Source organism: Schistocerca nitens, chromosome 9 (assembly GCF_023898315.1).
Source record: "Schistocerca nitens isolate TAMUIC-IGC-003100 chromosome 9, iqSchNite1.1, whole genome shotgun sequence".
Taxonomy (NCBI): Eukaryota; Metazoa; Arthropoda; class Insecta; order Orthoptera; family Acrididae; genus Schistocerca; species Schistocerca nitens.
The window spans coordinates 251,039,963-251,061,811 of record NC_064622.1 but is presented as its reverse complement, the minus strand read 5'-3'; the positions used below and the strand labels follow the sequence as shown (position 1 = coordinate 251,061,811).

General features: G+C 40.5%; 1 protein-coding gene across 2 annotated transcripts in view; it reads left to right on the top strand.

Moving 5' to 3' along the window:
- Positions 1 to 21,849, top strand: part of LOC126203101 (endocuticle structural glycoprotein SgAbd-5-like) — a 94,215-nt gene that overhangs the window by 48,623 nt on the left and 23,743 nt on the right. The window lies entirely within an intron of this gene.

The window sequence follows — 21,849 nt, the reverse complement described above, 5'->3', positions numbered from 1 at the left end:
ATAGTAGGTCAACTTGGTTTTAAACTTCTTTTTTGTGACCTGTCCAAGACATTTTACTGAATGAATTGCACAATCTTGCTTGAAACGCTATTCCAGGTTCATTATGTAACTACCAAACTGTTCATGCTTTAGTTAACGAAAAGGATAAAATGGTTTGTGCTACATACATAGAAAGGGGACTCTCTCCTGATTGGAGAGACATATTAAAGGATTTCCATGAGTTTCAGTGTTAGGTCTGCTATCGTACCTAATATACGTAAACACTCGTTTAACCCACTGATTAGATGTCTTTTATTTGTAATAGCATGCGTGGTTTCATCTGGAAGGCACTGGTACTACAAATTTAAAAAAGTAAAAATCATAAAATCTTGGTTTGAGATAGAAATCACTGGTATGATTATTACTTTTTTAAATTTGAAGTACCAGTGCTTTCCAGATGAAACCACCGATGCTATTACAAATCGAAGACTTGGAATCATACACAGAGGCCCTTCTTCGAAAGTGGTACATCGTAGCCGTCATTAGCGTTAGAGCAACGGTCGGCTCTGACTAATGCAACGCGATTGTAGGGGATTGTGATTTTTTCTGTAGTGGTCATACTGAGGAGATCATTGACAGTGAAAGTAAATAAATTCAAAGTTGTTGTAACACAAATTTAAGTTTACACACCACTTTCAAGACTAGTTTCGAAATGAAATCACTGGCGTAATGTGTATGTTTGAAATAAATTTATTAGATTTTAGGCCCTTTTTGCTTGCTGTTTACGGCTATAATTTGGTTTAGGCGGTAATAGTTCAAGGCAGTTTCGAGATGTGGGACTGTGTCTAGGAGAAACACGAAATTGTTTTCAAATATATAACATGAAATGACGGGTGCTTAAACTATCTCCCAGTGGTTCCAAAGTGAAACCACCTCCTTAAAACAACAGATTTACTTTTGTCAATTTCTTCTCTTATTTGTTGCTTACTATGATGATAGATAAAGTTTAATTCTGTTAAAAATTTATATTTTTTCCATTGTTCTGACTCAAAGGGTTAATACACAACAAGCTGCATTAATACATTTTGCAGGCGAATGTTATAGTCAATACCAGAATACGAACATAAGCAGAAGAAACTATAAATAATATCTGCAAACGGTATGTTCACTGACATCCTGAACATTATTTGTCTGTTACTAAAAGTAGCAGCTTAGTCCTCACATTAGAGGCTACAGTACCAATGATATTTCATGGGTAACAGGTAATAACTACAAAACAGTATTTTGTTTCTAGGTTTTGGAGAGAATTATTCTAGTTTTAAAAGAAACATATTTGATAAATTCTTAAAAATTTCTCTTATCTCTCCATATTTTATGAATTTGGAAGTCGTGGACAGCAACACGTCTATTTACTCATCCTTTATTTTGTGTCAGAAGTTGAGGAGAGAAACTTACACCGCTCATTTTTGCGTTAGATAGTGTCCTTGTTGTTGTTGTTGTGGTCTTCAGTCCTGAGACTGGTTTGATGAAGCTCTCCATGCTACTCTATCCTGTGCAAGTTTCTTCATCTCCCAGTACCTACTGCAACCTACATCCTTCTGAATCTGGTTAGTGTATTCATCTCTTGGTCTCCCTATACGATTTTTACCCTCCACGCTGCCCTCCAATGCTAAATTTGTGATCCCTTGATGCCTCAAAACATGTCCTACCAACCGATCCCTTCTTCTAGTCAAGTTGTGCCACAAACTTCTCTTCTCCCCAATCCTATTCAATACCTCCTCATTAGTTACGTGATCTACCCACCTTATCTTCAGCATTCTTCTGTAGCACCACATTTCGAATGCTTCTATTCTCTTCTTGTCCAAACTAGTTATCGTCCATGTTTCACTTCCATACATGGCTACACTCCATACAAATACTTTCAGAAACGACTTCCTGACAATTAAATCTATACTCGATGTTCACAAATTTCTCTTCTTGAGAAACGCTTTCCTTGCCATTGCCAGTCTACATTTTATATCCTCTCTACTTCGACCATCATCAGTTATTTTACTCCCTAAATAGCAAAACTCCTTTACTACTTTAAGTGTCTCATTTCCTAATCTAATTCCCTCAGCATCACCCGACTTAATTCGACTACATTCCATTATCCTCGTTTTGCTTTTGTTGATGTTCATCTTCTATCCTCCTTTCAAATCACTGTCCATTCCGTTCAACTGCTCTTCTAAGTCCTTTGCTGTCTCTGACAGAATTACAATGTCATCGGCGAACGTCAAAGTTTTTACTTCTTGTCAATGGATTTTAATACCTACTCCGAATTTTTCTTTAGTTTCCTTTACTGCTTGCTCAATATACAGATTGAATAACATCTGGGAGAGGCTACAACCCTGTCTCACTCCTTTCCCAACCCCTGCTTCCCTTTCATGCCCCTTGACTCTTATAACTGCCATCTGGTTTCTGTACAAATTGTAAATAGCCTTTCGCTCCCTGTATTTTACCCCTGCCACCTTCAGAATTTGAAAGAGAGTATTCCAGTTAACATTGTCAAAAGCTTTCTCTAAGTCTACAAATGCTAGAAACGTAGGTTTGCCTTTTCTTAATCTTTCTTCTAAGATAAGTCGTAAGGTCGGTATTGCCTCACGTGTTACAGCATTTCTACAGAATCCAAACTGATCTTCCCCGAGGTTAGTATTTTGCAGCTGTGACTTATTAAACTGATAGTTCGGTAATTTTCACATCTGTCAACACCTGCTTTCTTTGGGATTGGAATTATTATATTCTTCTTGAAGTCTGAGGGTATTTCGCCTGTCTCATACATCGTGCTCACCAGATGGTAGAGTTTTGTCATGACTGGCTCTCCCGAGGCCATCAGTAGTTCTAATGAAATGTTGTCTACTCCCGGGGCCTTGTTTCGACTCAGGTCTTTCAGTGCTCTGTCAAACTCTTCACGCAGTATCTTATCTCCCATTTCGTCTTCATCTACATCCTCTTCCATTTCCATAATATTGTCCTCAAGTACATCACCCTTGTATTAACCCTCTATATACTCCTTCCACCTTTCTGCCTTCCCTTCTTTGCTTAGAACTGGGTTGCCATCTGAGCTCTTGATATTCATACAAGTGGTTCTCTTTTCTCCAAAGGTATCTTTAATTTTCCTGTAGGCAGTATCTATCTTACCCCTAGTGAGACAAACCTCTACATCCTTACATTTGTCCTCTAGCCATCCCTGCTTAGCCATTTTGCACTTCCTGTCGATCTCATTTTTGAGACGTTTATATTCCTTTTTTCCTGCTTCATTTACTGCATTTTTATATTTTCTCCTTTCATCAATTAAATTCAATATTTCTTCTGTTACCTAAGGATTTCTATTAGCCCTCGTCTTTTTACCTACTTGATCGTCTGGTGCCTTCACTACTTCATCCCTCAGAGCTACCCATTCTTGTTCTACTATATTTCTTTCCCCCATTCCTGTCAATTGTTCCCTTATGCTCTCCCTGAAACTCTCTACAACCTCTGGTTCTTTCAGTTTATCCACGTCCCATCTCCTTAAATTCCCAACTTTTTGCAGTTTCTTCAGTTTCAATCTGCAGTTCATAACCAATAGATTGTGGTCAGAATCCACATCTGCCCCAGGAAATGTCTTACAATTTAAAACCTGGTTCCTAAATCTCTGTCTTACCATTATATAATCTATATGATACCTTTTAGTATCTCCAGGATTCTTCCATGTATACAACCTTTTTTTATGATTCTTGAACCAAGTGTTAGCTATGATTAAGTTATGCTCTGTGCAAAATTCTACAAGGCGGCTTCCTCTTTCATTTCTTCCCCCCCAATCCATATTCACCTACTATGTTTCCTTCTCTCCCTTTTCCTACTGACGAATTCCAGTCACCCATGACTATTAAATTTTCGTCTCCCTTCACTACCTGAACAATTTCTTTTATCTCGTCATACATTTCATCAATTTCTTCATCATCTGCAGAGCTAGTTGACATATAAACTTGTACTACTGTAGTAGGCATGGGCTTTGTGTCTATCTTGACCACAATAATGCGTTCACTATGCTGTTTGTAGTAGCTAACCCGCACTCATATTTTTTTATTCATTATTAAACCTACTCCTGCATTACCCCTATTTGATTTTGTATTTATAACCCTGTAATCACCTGACAAAAAGTCTTGTTCCTCCTGCCACCGAACTTCACTAATTCCCACTATATCTAACTTTAACCTATCCATTTCCCTTTTTAAATTTTCTAACCTACCTGCCCGATTAAGGGATCTGACATTCCACCCTCCGATCCATAGAACGCCAGTTTTCTTTCTCCTGATAACGACGTCCTCCTGAGTAGTCCCCGCCCGGAGATCCGAATGGGGGACTATTTTACCTCCGGAATATTTTACCCAAGAGGGCGCCATCATCATTTAATCATACAGTAAAGCTGCATGTCCTCAGGAAAAATTACGGCTGGAGTTTCCCCTTGCTTTCAGCCGTTCGCGGTACCAGCACAGCAAGGCCGTTTTGGTTAATGTTACAAGGCCAGATCAGTCAATCATCCAGACGGTTGCCCCTGCAACTACTGAAAAGGCTGCTGCCCCTCTTCAGGAACCACATGTTTGTCTGGCCTCTCAACAGATACCCCTCCGTTGTGGTTGCACCTACGGTACAGCCATCTGTATCGCTGAGGCACGCAAGCCTCCCCACCAACGGCAAGGTCCATGGCTCATGGGGGGAGATAGTGTCCTATAGAATCGTAACGTACTCTTCGTTGCTAGAAATTGCAGCGAGGGTAATATCCGATGATCACCCACGATCATGTTTCATAACAATGTTATCTAAGCAGCTCATTATAATAGATATATCTTCATTAGAATGTCGTTATAAACAATTCATTACAACTTAATTTAATATAGATATTCGTGGATAATACTCTTGTAAAACCTTCGATGGTTTACCTGTTAATAAGCAAATTCTTTTATATCATAGCAGATTTTTTTTAACTTATAGGATCGTTATTATTAATTAACACAGTACTGAATTAAAGATACTGGTTCAAGCAATATATTATCAGTATGTCGGAGTTAACCTGTAGGCGTTCTCAACGACTGCCTTATGTAATGGCCAACAGAGAGGAGGAATCACTTTTAGTTCCCTCAAGCTCTTCCAAGTTCGTTTTGAAGTAACACCGAAGAACGCAATAAAAACCGGTATAACGTAGACATATACTTAACTTTTCACATAATATTTACGTCATCTGATTTAGTCCCGTATTTACCTATCTTCTGAGTGCAGTCTCTTTGTACATTATGAGTCTGCCTACAGCAAGGTTCATGAAGAAGAATTATTGGTATCGGTGTTCGTGTTACAACAGGACGTCGCTGGTGCGCAAATGTCTGTTGTGTTCACATCAATGGACAAGTAGTTTAACGTCAGAGGACAAATGTCGCGGATTCAACTTTTGTCCATCACAGGAAATTTTCTGCTACTTACCTTTGACAGTGATTTCTTATTGTGATGCACTTACCGTAGTTCGGAGTCCACGTTAAACTGTCAGTTTCTCTGTAATTGGCCGACAGGTCGATCCAAAAGTTGGAAGAAGGCAAGGCCAGACCATCTCCAGTAGTACCATGCCTAGTACTCTGATGCTCCAACAAACGTCCTTAGTTATGATCATTTTACTTTACTGGTCACTAAACTATACACGTAGTTCTGCTTTGTAATTTGACTCAATTTTAATAACTGAGCAGTAGTGGCACGTAATTAAAACTCTTATTCATTGTGCGATCAAAAGTATGGAGGTACCTATTAGTGGGTGTGTCCAGCCTTCGCCTTTTGACGCCTTGAACTCTGCTGGGGACTCTTTCCGTAAAATGTTGGAATGTCTGCAGAGGAATGACAGTCCACTATTTTTCCTCGAGGACCAAAACTAGAGAAGGTAGTGACGTCGGAAGCTGAGGTGTGGAACGAATTAAATGTGGTATTTCCATAAAGGTTTTCCATTGGGTTCAGGTTGAGACTCCTGGCAGTCCAGTCAGTTTCAGATATGTTACTGTCCGCAGACCATTGTCTCACAAATTCTGCCTCATCACAGTGTGCAGTGTCATGCTGAAACAAACAGTCAACGTCTCCGAACTGTTCCTGCATTGTATTCAGTACACGATACTGTGAAATGTGTTCATGTTTCTCTGCATTTAACGTTTTCTTAAGCTTAATAATGGGACCACGCGCCAACAACGAAAATGTCATGTCCTGCGTTCGGCATGAAAAAACAGCCAAGTATGAACATACTTTATTATAATTTTAAAAAATGCCTTCTAGGCATGCACTAATTGTCAAACCCAAGAACATGAAAACCCCACAACTCTTGTGGTGGCAAAACCAGGTAAGGAAAGTACATAATGAAAGAAAATAATGACCAAAATCATCTCTACGAATTACAATGTACAGCGTGCTACTTAATGTTATGGCGAGTGAATACTATTCTAGAGCCGTCGTAAGTACTGGTTGGAGCTGTCCTTAGAGGTAGGTAAACACTGCTAGTCTGACTATCCGGGTGTGCTTATAAGGCCGAGTCGGCGGAGTGCTACGTGAGTCACGATTGTTGGAACATTGTCACATGTCTGGCGATGTAGTTCCATGTTTATTCGGAAAGCCTGTTGATGTTTACATCCACTGGCGATGTTTCACTCTGCGCTCTTGAAAGAAGGTCGGCAGCCCATCTTGCTTATCGCTTGTGCGGGCCCTCTAACTGACAAGGGGCCGCTACGGCAGAAACACCCTAATACCATAACGAAACCTCCTCTGTACTTCACTGTTGGAATTATGGAAGTTAGTGATTTCCAGGCATTCGCCAAATCCAAACCTTTCCATCGGATTACCACAGCTACAGTGTGATTCATCATACTAAATCACTCACTTGAAATCATCGATTGTTCTGTGACGTCGGTCTTCGCTCCAGCTTATACATTGCTTAGCCTTAACTACAGTTATTGTGGCTTATAAGGAATTATGAAAGCTATCTATTATTTTCAACTGCTTAACCATACTCGTTGTGCTAGCTGGATTGCTGGTAGCTCGTTGGAAACGATGACTGATTCCTTCTGCTGATTTATTGCAGTTCTTCACAACCACAACTACCTTCTACATTGCTCTACGGCCCGTTTCCACCATTAGATGAGGTCCGGCTGCTGTGAATTTTTTGTGGTTGTTCCTTTGCGTTGTCACCTCGTAATTAAATCACCAACATTCTACATGGCAGCTTTAGAAAGGCTGAAATGACAGATATCTATTTAGCTTAATTCCAATCATTAGTCCACTTTCGAAGTCACTAAGCTTTCCATACCAGACCCATTCTGCTATTACTGCTTCTCTACTGACCACACAATACCTGACTGTCTCCTCAAACAATGGTGGCTCTGGTCGGTTACACAGTACGTTGGGATGTCGAGATGCTTTTGATCAGGCCATCTATGACCGTTCTGTTTCATACGCACTCAAATTTTGTCACAATTTTTGGGTGGCTCCAGATCTGTAGTTGATTGTTGTCCAGCTGCTATACAAGTACCGCAGATAGTGACTGAGTGTGTGTGCTGAAGATGATGGGTACTCCTTGTGATGCATGGGGGGGGGGGGGGGGGGAGAGACATTTATGTTCCTGTCCACCACTGTCAGCTCGTATGCTGTCTCCCTCAACGAAAGGTCCTGAGATCCTCTAAGGCTTCTTTAAGCAACTCCCTCCGTTTTAGTCGGTATGTATTTTGTACTTACTACAAGGGTAACATGGGCCTCTCCAGAAAACGGGAAAAGTTTTGTTGATTGCAATGGACTGCATTGGAATCTGTGATGTTCTTCCACCGTTGAAGCTGCAGCTCACCAAGCTTTTTCTGTCTGGGTTCTCCTTCCTTAGACAGTGTTTCTTCAGAGCTAGGTACCTGATTTCCGTGGTGCTCTACAGTTCTGGAATTCATCCGCTACCTGCCTGTGAAAGTAGCGCCCAATGAAGATCTAACAGCTATCATAATTTTAAATACTATTATTTTTATACAGTGCAAAAAATCACAAAAATACCCATAGTAAATATCTAAATTTTACTTATAGTGTGTACAGTATAATAAGAAGCACACATGATTAAAGTTGAAGGTGATATGGAGGCATATAGGCTGCTAAATTTAGAATGCATCGTTATCATACCTATCAGCAGAAATGGATCTAAACCCGTAGGCAATCGTGTCAAAATGAGTATTGATGACCAATACGGGTCCCTCCATGCAGCTCAACCATAGAGAATGACTGGGGGCATGGCAAATGCTCGACAACCCATGACCAGATGTTTCCAAAGGTTGAGAGATGTAGAGAACGTGACAACTAGATCAACAGTTGAACTGTCTCTGTATTGATGCGTCAAAATAACTTAAGCAAGAAGGAATCTTGCATTGTCTTGTTGAAAGAACCTGCCGGCCTTCACACATCTGAAGCGTACTACATTCCGTTAAAATTACCGGCTATGCAAACCAGAGATAATAGTGTACTCTAAGCATAATCTCACGCCTAGGTTATTGGTCCCGATGATAATGATGGATGCAATCTGCCGTTGTCCTCGGAACCCATGTGATGCTGTATGCAGAGCCGGAATATCTGATAAGATAACGTAATGCTATCCCTGTGTTCATTGTTGCACCACTGCCGTCGTGCCTCCCCAAGCCGTCACGTCACGTGGAGCCGCAACAGTGATCGCAAAGCTAACAGTATTTCTTGGTGCTCCAGACATCGTCGCACTCTCCATGTTAATACTTTTTTTTTACCGGAGACAGTCCGTATCGTGACAAAAAACGTGAATGGGCTGTGTGTCCCTGACCTCGTATGTCCCAATCGCGTGGGGCCTTGGAGATCTTGGAAGGCATTGAGTGTGGTCCTCTTGAACTCAGAGAGTCCATAGTCATATGACAGTTGTGGGATCCAGCCCAAAGTGAGCAGCTACATAAAGAAACAATAAACACAAAATTGTTAATTTTTTTAAGAAAAGAGTCTAGATCGCTTAATACATTTGTAATGTCCTTTTACCTAGTGGCATCATCAGATCAAAATTTCGAATTCATAAAATAAAGTCCTAGTGTAGTATTAATAGCCCCTACGCCTAATCGGGCCTTCAACTGACTTAATTTCAGCATGTGGTGCAGGCTTTACTTTATAATTAAACTGATCTTGTTTTACAAGGTCTAAGTTTCCATATGATAATGACAGTAGCCGAAACGACGTTATAAATAGATACTTTTATTTAGTGATCTAGATCATTTACTTCACAAAAATATTCACCAAGGTCTGATTCTTACAGCAATTTTTTTCCTTGGGCGAAACGATAAAATACCTGACGGCTTACCAGAGAGAACATTATCATCGTTGATAAAGAACGTCCGTCCTCAGAGACCAAAAACAGGAAAAGTTAACGTAATATTGGTAAACTGCAGGAGTATCCAGGGCAAGGTTCCTGAATTAGTATCTCTTATTGAAGGAAATAGAGCGCATATAGTATTAGGAACGGAAAGTTGGTTAAAACCGGAAGTGAACAGTAACGAAATCCTAGACACAGAATGGAATATATACCGCAAGGATAGGATAAACGCCAATGGTGGAGGAGTATTTATAGCAGTAAAGAATTCAATAATATCCAGTGAAGTTATTAGCGAATGCGAATGTGAAATAATCTGGGTTAAGTTAAGTATCAAAGGTGGGTCAGATATGATAGTCGGATGCTTCTATAGACCACCTGTATCAGCAACCGTAGTAGTTGAGCGCCTTAGAGAGAACCTGCAGAACGTCGTGAAGAAGTTTCGTGATCATACTATTGTAATAGGGGGAGACTTCAATCTACCAGGTATAGAATGGGATAGTCACACAATCAGAACTGGAGCCAGGGACAGAGACTCTTGTGACATTATCCTGACTGCCTTGTCCGAGAATTACTTCGAGCAGATAGTTAGAGAACCAACTCGTGAAGCTAACGTTTTAGACCTCATAGCAACAAATAGACCGGAACTTTTCGACTCCGTGAATGTAGAAAAGGGTATCAGTTATCATAAGTCAGTGGTTGCATCAATGACTACAAGTGTAATAAGAAATGCCAAGAAAGGAAGGAAAATATATTTGCTTAACAAGAGTGATAGGGCACAAATCGCAGAATATCTGAGTGACCACCATCAAACGTTCATTTCTGAGGAAGAGGATGTGGAACAAAAATGGAAAAAATTCAGAAACATCGTCCAGTACGCCTTAGATAAGTTCGTACCGACTAAGGTCCAAAGCGAGGGGAAAGATCCACCGTGGTATAACAATCATGTACGAAAGGTACTACGGAAACAAAGAAAGCTTCATCATAGGTTTAAGAGTAGTCGAATCATAGCTGATAAGGAAAAGCTGAACGAAGCGAAAAAGAGCGTAAAGAGAGCAATGAGAGAAGCATTCAACGAATTCGAACATAAAACATTGGCAAACAATCTAAACAAGAACCCTAAAAAGTTTTGGTCATATGTAAAATCGGTAAGCGGATCTAAATCCCCTATTCAGTCACTCGTTGACCACGATGGCACCGAAACAGAGGACGACCGAAGAAAGGCAGAAATACTGAATTCAGTGTTCCGAAACTGTTTCACTGCGGAAAATCGTAACACGGTCCCTGACTTCAGCCGTCGCACGGACGCCAAAATGGAAAATATTGAAATAAACGATATCGGAATTGAAAAACAACTGCTATCACTTAGTAGCGGAAAAGCATCCGGACCAGACGAGATACCCTTAAGATTCTACAGTGATTATGCTAAAGAACTTGCCCCCTTTCTATCAGCAATTTATCGTAGATCTCTGGAAGAACGTAAAGTACCTAGCGACTGGAAGAAAGCGCAGGTCGTTCCCATTTTCAAGAAGGGTCATAAATCAGATGCGAATAATTATAGGCCTATTTCGCTTACGTCAATCTGTTGTAGAATAATGGAACATGTTTTGTGTTCTCGTATTATGACGTTCTTAGATAATACAAATCTCCTTCATCATAACCAACATGGATTCCGCAAACAGAGATCATGTGAAACTCAGCTCGCCCTATTTGCCCAAGAAATTCACAGTGCCGTAGACACTGGCGAGCAGATTGATGCCGTATTCCTGGACTTCAGGAAGGCATTTGATACGGTTCCGCACTTACGTTTAGTGAAAAACATACGAGCTTACGGAATATCGGACCAGGTTTGTGATTGGATTCAGGATTTCCTAGAAGAAAGAACACAACATGTCATTCTTAACGGTTCAAAATCTGCAGATGTAGAGGTAATTTCGGGAGTACCGCAAGGAAGCGTGATAGGACCTTTATTGTTTACAATATACATAAATGACTTAGTTGACAACATCGGTAGCTCCGTGAGGCTATTTGCAGATGACACGGTTGTCTACAAGAAAGTAGCAACATCAGAAGACTCGTACGTACTCCAGGAAGACCTGCAGAGGATTAATGAATGGTGCGACAGCTGGCAGCTTTCCCTAAACGTAGATAAATGTAATATAATGCGCATACATAGGGGCAGAAATCCATTCCAGTACGATTATGCCATAGGTGGTAAATCATTGGAAGCGGTAACGACCGTAAAATACTTAGGAGTTACTATCCGGAGCGATCTGAAGTGGAATGATCACATAAAACAAATAGTGGGAAAAGCAGGCGCCAGGTTGAGATTCATAGGAAGAATTCTAAGAAAATGTGACTCATCGACGAAAGAAGTAGCTTACAAAACGCTTGTTCGTCCGATTCTTGAGTATTGCTCATCAGTATGGGACCCTTACCAGGTTGGATTAATAGAAGAGATAGACGTGATCCAGCGAAAAGCAGCGCGATTCGTCATGGGGACATTTAGTCAGCGCGAGAGCGTTACGGAGATGCTGAACAAGCTCCAGTGGCGGACACTTCAAGAAAGGCGTTACGCAATACGGAGAGGTTTATTATCGAAATTACGAGAGAGCACATTCCGGGAAGAGATGGGCAACATATTACTACCGCCCACATATATCTCGCGTAATGATCACAACGAAAAGATCCGAGAAATTAGAGCAAATACGGAGACTTACAAGCAGTCGTTCTTCCCACGCACAATTCGTGAATGGAACAGGGAAGGGGGGATCAGATAGTGGTACAATAAGTACCCTCCGCCACACACCGTAAGGTGGCTCGCGGAGTATAGATGTAGATGTAGATAAGGGACTTCAATAAGCCATAATCCTGCTGCCGTATTCCGACACCTGTTAGGCGTTTGTCCTTATTACAAGAGCGTATCACAAACGAACAACGTAAAAATGCGATATCAAAAAAAGCTTCAAATGGTTCTGAGCACTATGGGACTTAACATCTGTGGTCATCAGTCCCCTAGAACTTAGAACTACTTAAACCTAACTAACCTAAGGATATCACACATATCCATCCCCGAGGCAGGATTCGAACCTGCCACCGTATGGGTCAAGCGGTTCCAGACTGAAGCGCCTAGAACCGCACGGTCACGCCAGGCCGGCAATGCGATATCCGCGCTGTGAAAATGTACTTATACACGAAATATAGTTGGCGTCAATCATAGTTCCTTTGTATAGTAGCGATGAAATAATAGCAATTTGTGGACCCAAACATGTAACACATTATAATTTAGAAAACATTACTAGAGATATCACTGATCAAAATATAATCTTTGAAATTATTATAGCAGTGTACATCACAAGGCATCTTTATTAGACTGTGACCCGTTTCGATCATCACACGATCATCTTGAGACCTCATATTGATGGACAATGACAATGCCTGGAGCATGAGATGATATCAACTGCATAAAGTTCAATGTAATAAGGCTTCACCAGGTTTCAGTACCATTAGGTGTATCTTCTGCAGAAAGAATAAAGCAATAACTTCCATTACGTTAAAATTAAAAGCACACATTATGAGAGAAAATGCTACTTGACTTGAGTGTTTTAGCTCATGATGTATGCTCATGATTTTGTTGTAATGCCAGTCAAGTGACTTTATTTCTTCGGAAGAAGATACACCGAGTGGTACTGAAACCTGATTAAGGCTTATAAAATTAAAAATCATGCAACCATTCGGCAATTTTTATCATTTATTTCAATCCTCCAAATTATTTATGTGAAATCTTGTTGCTTTATAAATAAAGCAATCACTATTAATATTATACATCTTTATTCTTCATACCCACATACACGGACAGAAAAAATCTCAACACCAAAATGTAATATAGAGTAATGGACTTCCAGGAATACATTTGTCTAGGTAACACATTTAACGGATTAACATTGCAATATCAAAAGATAATGTTAACGTGAGATAAGCTTGTACATTAATAACTGGGGTATCCGCGTGAATGTTGAATGCAAGTATGCAAACACGCATGCATTGTGTTCTACAAGTAGTTGATTCCATTACTCTCTCTTAACCGTAGTTGTTCACAGATGTGCTGTTAGGGTCTGTCGTTGTCATAGCGTGTCACCGTGAATGAACAGTGCGTGTTCATACTGCTCTAACACAAATATTCCTTTCTTCCCACTCATCTGGATGGCTGAAACAAAGACAAAATCTGAGAGAAAAATACGTACTCGTGTTAGGAAAAGTGACAGCTGTTGCGAAAAAAGCGGTGCTCCAAAACACATGCCACTGCGATACTACTATCCACTGACTCTTTATGCTGAGAACGACGCCTCTATCGAACGTCACGAGAACACCATGTAGAAGTATAAATCAACAGCGTTTATTAACGTAGATGATAAATTTTAAATGGGCCCAGAAGGTATACGAACTGAGGAATCACTTTCACGGCCTATGACGTGAGTGCAACGTGTGAACCTATAATTTGTCAAAATGTTGTTAACTTTGTGCCATATTGAGCAACAGCATTGTTTCGTTCTCGCTCAGCAATACCCTTAGCGACTTGTTGCGCTGGTACCGCGAGAGGTAATCCCGCACACACGAGTAACCTGAGAGGTGTTGTGGCCATGGCGAAAGGAGCTGTACAGCCAGTTGGTGGACATCCAAGAACAGGAGCCCTCCTTAAAGCTCGCAAACCAATGAGCCGCACATGGCACCTCACGAATGGTCAGCACAGGGCCGTTGTGTGTACACAAAGAACCCATTGATGTAGTCAGTGTCTTTTCCTGGGCGAGAGGGTGGGATTCAGCTGGAGACGCAAAAAGGGTTCCATGTTAACTGTATGTTGTAGTGCCCCAGAGCAGTAATTAGACCAGTCGAGTGATTGAACACAACGTAAAATGAAGTGTATAGGCTTTGCATTAAGTGTATGGGTGAACAGCAGTAATTGACCGACGATGTGCAACAGGCTTGGAACTCCATCCCACAAACTGTAGCCTTAAAGACATTCTTGACTCTCATAAAATCCCCACTTCCAATTTGAAAGATAACTAACGCTCCCGACCGTTACAGCGTGTATTTAAAGCAAACCTGATTTGCATCCTCATAGAGGCACTATTAGCGCCATTCTTATGTGACTGTCGCGAAATTTCAATAATCTTTCAGATGTAGAAACACGTCTATCCACTTTAGTTTATGTCGCACTACCCCTTAAGCCGTCGGCACACGGACCGTGCTGTCGAACGTCAACGTTGAGCGTGCCGACTTCAACGTGCTGCTGAACGCTCAGGAACGAAGTGACTTGTGCATACGATACGTGGGCCCCAACGTGCTGTACGCGATCACAACGCACTCCAGCGGCAATTGCGGTATGTTTCTAGCTCGTTAATCACACTGTTTACTTAAACGGGTGCGCGTAAAATTCCCGCATTAACTCTAACAAAACGCACATTTCCTCCATTACCCATAGGCCAGTCGCGTTTTTCTATATGTAATATACACAAATAAAAACTTCAATATCCATGTAAATGTTTTAAAACGAAAAGGAAAGTACCATGTCTAATAAGTAAGAACACAGACTTATAAAATTTCTATTACAAACAGTGTGATACAAATTTGCAATAGTTCTCAACATAAGATAAGCATTATTTCAGCACTCCCACATTTTAGCAAAACCCTAAGGTCATTCTTACTTGATCACTGTTCGTACCCAGGAGCAGAATTTTTACAACATGTGAATTACAAGACGTAAAAGAAAAAGGAGCAAAATATCGTTATACAAGTAGCGCAAGCTTTCCTGTAGATTAAGCCAATCGAACAAACTCACTCCTCAAAAGAAGGTGCACTTATATTTACATCACATCAAATACTATAGTATAAACTTATATTAAACTAATAAAAATGCGTCAGAACCTATTACACGAAAGGGGGGAAAAAAATTAGACAGCGCGAGACGCGAACCAAAGTTATTTGTTGCAGGTAGGTAGAAGTTGGTAATGCTACTCACTACGCTTCACTGACAACATAGGGTCTTCCATGTGTCGTTGCATTCAAATGGCATACTCTCATAACGCGCAAGTTACAATAATACTTTTGCCACGAATAAGATGTTCCTCGTTATGTTTTTTGCAACGAAACACACAGTTAACAACGGGTTTTCGAGTAATTCTCAATTTGCTGGTGCTCATAAACGGCATATCTACGTATAGGCTTGAAATGAATGCCAATATGGCGCATCACAACTCTGTGCTGAAGGCAGATGGAGTGCATGTGACGTAGGTGGCGTTATGCCATCTCATTGGTCAACGCTCAGCCGCACGCTCAGAATATCTAACCTGCTAGATATTGCCCTGCACGTTCGGGAAGACTCCCGAACGTGCTATTCCACGCTATGCCGTCAGAAACTCGGCACGCTCAACGCTCAACGTTCGGATGCACGGTCCGTGTGCCGACGGCTTTAGTGTCGCGCTTGTTTTCTATTAGTGTATTTGAGCCCTCTGCAGCTAGAGGCCTCCAAACTGTAGCGTGTAACGTGGCAGTGTACAACGTAAATGTGTCTATGCGTGAAGAACAACGTGCTGTAATCGAGTTTCGAATTCGTTCACACATGGAGCACACACGAGCGTTGCAACATCTGCAACAGTTCGATGCCTTGTGTTCACTGTCATCGTTCATCCTCCATAGAGTCAAGACTTGTGCCGATTTACATCTGTTTCAAAAACTTAAAGAAAACCTTCAAGTACTTCACTTTAATAGTGACGAAGCGGTGCAACGAGAGGTGACGTTATAAAACCGTCAGCAGACATTCTCAGTGACGATATCACCAAATAGGTCTCTCGTTGGGAGTAATGTATTCAACGCGTGGATGACTATGTAAATATGTAGACGTGAAGAATTACGTTGTAGAATGTTACAAAACAACGGTGTACGATTTAAAAAGGTTTAGAAGTTGTAACTTTAAAGGCCTTATTTTTCAGCATGTGCTCTTAATAACAAGATCATCTTCTGTGCAATAGCACATAAAAAATAGTAACCCTTACAGGGTACAGATAGGAAATTGCGTATGGTCGTCGCTTTTAAAGAAAACCATTGTACGCTGTACTGTACTGATGGTTCTTTCGTGTGTAATACTGCTGTTCACCGATACACTTAATGCAGACCCTATACATTTCACTATACTTTGTGTTCCATCACTCGACTTGTCCAATTATTGCTGTCGGGTACTAAAACACACAGTTAATGTGGAACACTTGTCTGCGTCTCCAGTTTAATCCCGTCCTCTAGCCCGTAAAAGGACACCGACTACATCAAAACGGTCCTGTGCTTAAAAGTGAGGTCCCAAGTGCGCCTCTTTGGTGTGCAAGCTGTAGGGAGGTTCCTGTTTTTGGATATCCATCTACTGGCTGTACATATCCACAGCTCCTTCCGCCATAGTCCCAACACCTCTCAAGACAGTCATGTGCGCGGAAAACACTTCGTCTTGCGGCACCAGCGCAACAAGTCGCTAAGCGTAATGCTGAGTGAGGACGGAAAACTGTGTTGCTGAACATGGCAAAAACGTAACTAAACTGTGGTATATTAAAGGTTCCACACGTTTTACTCGCGTCATGGGCCCTGGAAGTGATTATTCTGTTTCGGATACCTTCTGGCCCCATTTAAAATATCTTATCTACATTACTAAACGCTGTTGATTAATACTACTACACTGTACTTACATGCCGTTCGATTGAGGCGTCGTTCTCTGCTTAAAGAGTCAGTGGATAGAAATACTGCTGTGATATCTGTTTCAAGCACCGCTTTTTACGTAGCTGTTGTCAATTTTCGTAACACGAGCACGTATTTTTCTCTCAGATTTAGTCTTTGTTTCAGCCATCTAGATGAGCGAGAAGAAAGCAATATTTGTATTAGATGAGTATGAACACGCACTGTTGATTATTTCCATCATGGTAGCGGCAGAGGTAGTGGCGGAGGACATACGGTGCCACATGTAATTTTACTTATGTTCCAAACAGGTTTATGTCTGTTGAAGTTCTTTTATTGGTCTTGACGCAGCCGCTGGGCTAAAACATTTTTCATTTATTAGTGTGTAAGACTTCTCAAGAAGGCTATATTATTATAGCAGAAACCATGGTCAAGGTTTAAAATAAACGTAATTTAGTGCAACTGTGGGCTATTTTTCATTCGAGACGCACTGTTGAGTCACAGTGGCAAACCGACTGCGACATAAACAGCCCCTAACAGCACTTCCATGAACATCTGCAGGTGAGAGAGTAGTGGAATCAACTACTTGTAACAGTCTGAAGATTACCTCTGCTTTAAAAGGATGATGAAGAAGTAGAAGAACTTAACTTTGTTTTCATATAAGAAAACTCTCCATTACTCGGTACATCACTTCATACAGTGAAATCACGAATTATTTTAGATCTCTCGAATTACGTAAAAGTAGATGTTCTGTTTTCTTGTAACATTTGACGTTGGCTAACATCTGATTGTTTACTCGTTACGAGAGGCGACGAGTTTCATGTATCGAAAATGTCAGACCTAATGCTTTCAACCAACATATAGTCTAATCAGAAACCAGATTTTCAGTGTCTTCACACGGGTTCCTTCTCAACGTCCCGCCGAAGGAGGTAATTACAGAGCGAAAACTCGGTGTCGAGATGGATGATGGACGATACTGAGTCGTTTGAGGGCAATCGCGAGAATACTCCATCCACAATTTTACCTTGTCCATCCTGAACGGGAATCCATCAGCTCACTCTAGAGCAGTACAAGAGTGGAGAAGAGGGTTAAATTCCAATTCTGACGACCATTCAAAATCATGCAAATGTTACATTATCCTTACACCAAATCATGGACCATACAGTAGTATGATACAACCAACACCCATATGAAGTTTCATAAACTAGGCTTTTCACAGTTCATATTACATTATTCTAAAGGTTATGTATGGCCTTGAGGGTGTGTGGAGATCAGTGACCTCGTAGATTTAAGTAAAATATGTACTGATTTATGCTTTGTATAAGAGTGTGGCAAAGAACTTAGTGGTCAATTTGAAAGGTATTAAAATTGTAATTGTATGTGCACGCAATTTTTGGTGCGTGGAGGTAAGAAGGCTTGATTGAAGTCAGTTAAATGGAACTTACGGGAATTTGAGCTTACTGTGTGTGATTCAGTCGTTTGACTTGTGACTTTGTTTCTAAAGTATCGTTTTCCGCTGGAGGAAATCTTTAGCGAGCATCCTGATTGGTTTTGGGAAATGGTTTGTTGGGGGTTTCTACTTTTGGTTTTCGTTGTAGACAGATTTATCACGATAAATGGTGGAGCCCGGAATTCAGAGACAGATACGATTTCTGCGAGGCACTTGGTCAAGAGACTCATGTCATTTGATCAAAACTTCGTGCTAAAATCCTTGTGAGCGTGTTTAGTGTGATGGAAAAAAATTGTGCAAGAAAGCGCCTTAGCGCTTAGTGAGTGGCACAAGAAGTGCTTACAAAATGACACATAAGTGAAAGTGCATTTAAAAAAATTATTTCTTGTCCAAAATATCATTTATACATAACAGAAATGCAGGAATTTATTTAATATGCCGTATCATTCATAATTTGTGTTAGTTTAAGTTATTTCGAAATTCATGCTGCTCCCAAACCACTACAAAAGTCTTGTTAACACTATTGGACTGGCGTTTTAATCACTTAATTCTGTTGACTGACATTTATTTTATATGTACTTGTATGAACTGAAGGGTGCTACTTCTGAACATTCTGACAAGCCAGAATGTTAATAAGTGGAGATGTGTGAGGTAATGAGCGAGTTGTGGCGCCCTGCAAATATTCTAAGTTCGGAGTTGGCATGGCTACACTTGGGCCTCTTGACAGGCAGTGGCCCAGCAGCAACCACATCGTGTAGAACATTAGCTGAGCATGAGGGGTAGCACCAGCTCGTGGTCCAGCCACGTGGCTGGGAATTTCATGGTGACGCTGTGTCGATGAAGGAGACACGCTGAGAGTGCCAAAGATGGTGGCCTTTGTGAAACCTTAAAGGCAGACATTTTAAAGTTCATAAAGAAATTAACAGTAGCCAGATGAGTCATGATACCTCAAAAAAATGTTCGTTACCATTATTTGCACAACGTTTCTGATGGTGTAATCGATTTTCAATATCTTTATTAGTTTAAAGTTTAGTATCTGACTGTAAATTATACAAGTAACACCCAGCAACGAATTTCCAAAATCTAAACGGTTCATCTGATTTCGTCTATCGACGTGTCTTTAGAAAGCTGTTAGCGAAACCTAAATTGGTGTAAATTACAGGCATGTAACTTGAATAGTACATGAGTTATTGGAGGTCAAAGTGGCCGATTACTATCGTTGGCATCAGGCCTTAAGTACTTCACAGTTTCACGAAAAAACGGTAGCAGCATGCTTATAAATATATTTATCCATCTATGTCTTTGTTTATATTCGATATACACTATTCATGAAGAAATTGGTTAAATATTTACTGTGTTATACGAAGCACAGCGACATTACGCTGCTGGCCTACCTTTTGTTCTACTCCTTTGATATATGTTTAATTTGTTTAGGTATCTAATAATGTGTGGTAGAGCGTGTTTATGGTCCAGTTGTAGGAATATTTATTTAATTTCAAGTTTCTTAAATGAAAATCCAGTATTTCGAAGGTGCTACATTATATTTGTGAATGTATGTTGGCTTGAAGACATGGTGGGAACGCTCTAGCCAATTACATTGCTCATAAATGGGGAGACAGGATGGAAGTGGGAGAGGAGTACAGCACAGGACTCGGGAAGTGCTGGACGCGATGGCGCAACGGACACACGGTTGCAAGAGAGACTAGAAGAGTGTGGAGTTTCGCGCGTGGCCACGGAGGATAGAAATATTTCGGAGTGCCGAACTGTGCTCTTGTGTGATTTCCGTGGCTTCTGCAGTGAAGATTAGATTAGATTAGTTCTTGTTCCTTAGATCATGAACACGACACTTCGTAATGATGTGGAACGTTTCAGGTTAATAAAAGTGTCTATATAAGATATTACATTAGACAAAATATTACATGACACTCAATATTGTTAATTTTTTTCTGGGTGTTGGGAAATTACCCACTTACTATATCCAAAAATTCATCTAATGAGTAGAAGGAGTTGCCATTAAGAAATTCTTTTAATTTCCTTTTAAATGCTATATGGCTATCTGTCAGACTTTTGATGCTATTAGGTAAGTGACCAAAGACTTTTGTGGCTGCATAATTTACCCCCTACTGAGCCAAAGTTAGATTTAACCTTGTGTAGTGAAGATCATCCTTTCTCCTAGTGTTGTAGCCATGTACACTGCTATTGCTTTTGAATTCGTCGGATTGTTAATAACGAATTTCATAAGTGAATATATATATATTGTGAGGCTACAGTAAAGATTTCTAGCTCTTTAAATAAGCGTCTGCAGGATGATTTTGGATGACCTCGGGCAATTATTCTGATTACACGCTTTTGTGCAATGAACACTCTTTTACTCAGTGATGAGGTACCCCAGAATATGATGCCATACGAAAGCAGAGAATGAAAACAGGCGTGGTAAGTTAATTTACTCAGATGTATATCGCCAAAATTTGCAATGACCCTAATAGAATAAGTAGCTGAACTCAAACGTTACAGCAGATCCTCAGTGTGTTTTTTCCAGTTCAACCCCTCATCAATGCATGCACGTAGAAATTTAGCTACCGATTTCTGATCTAAGTCTATATTTATTAATGGTATCACTCTATTTACTGTGTGGAACTGTGTTTTGTCAAAGTTTCATGAGAGCCCATTTGCAGAGAACCACTTAATGATTTTCTGATAAACATTGTTTACAATTTCACCAGTGAAATCATGTCTGTCGGGTGCGATTGCTATACTTGTATCATCGGCAAAAAGTACCAGCTTTGCATCTTCGTGAATATAGAATAGCAAGTCATTAATATACAGGGTGATTCAAAAAGAATACCACAACTTTAGGAATTTAAAACTCTGCAACGACAAAAGGCAGAGCTAAGCACTATCTGTCGGCGAATTAAGGGAGCTATACAGTTTCATTTAGTTGTACATTTGTTCGCTTGAGGCGCTGTTGACTAGGCGTCAGCGTCAGTTCATGCTAAGATGGCGACCGCTCAACAGAAAGCTTTTTGTGTTATTGAGTACAGCAGAAGTGAATCGACGACAGTTGTTCAGCGTGCATTTCGAACGAAGTATGGTGTTAAACCTCCAGATAGGTGGTGTATTAAACGTTGTGAAATGTCCCCTTTGAACAATTTATACACTACTGTGCTTATACTGACACACAATGTAGTGGCGCTCGCTGTATTGCAGTAGCTTGAGCAGCGAAGATTTTTGTGAGGTAAGTGATTTGTGAAAAGTACAGGTTAATGTTAGTCAGGGCCATTCTCTTGTAGAGATTATTGAAAGTCAGATTGCGTTGCGC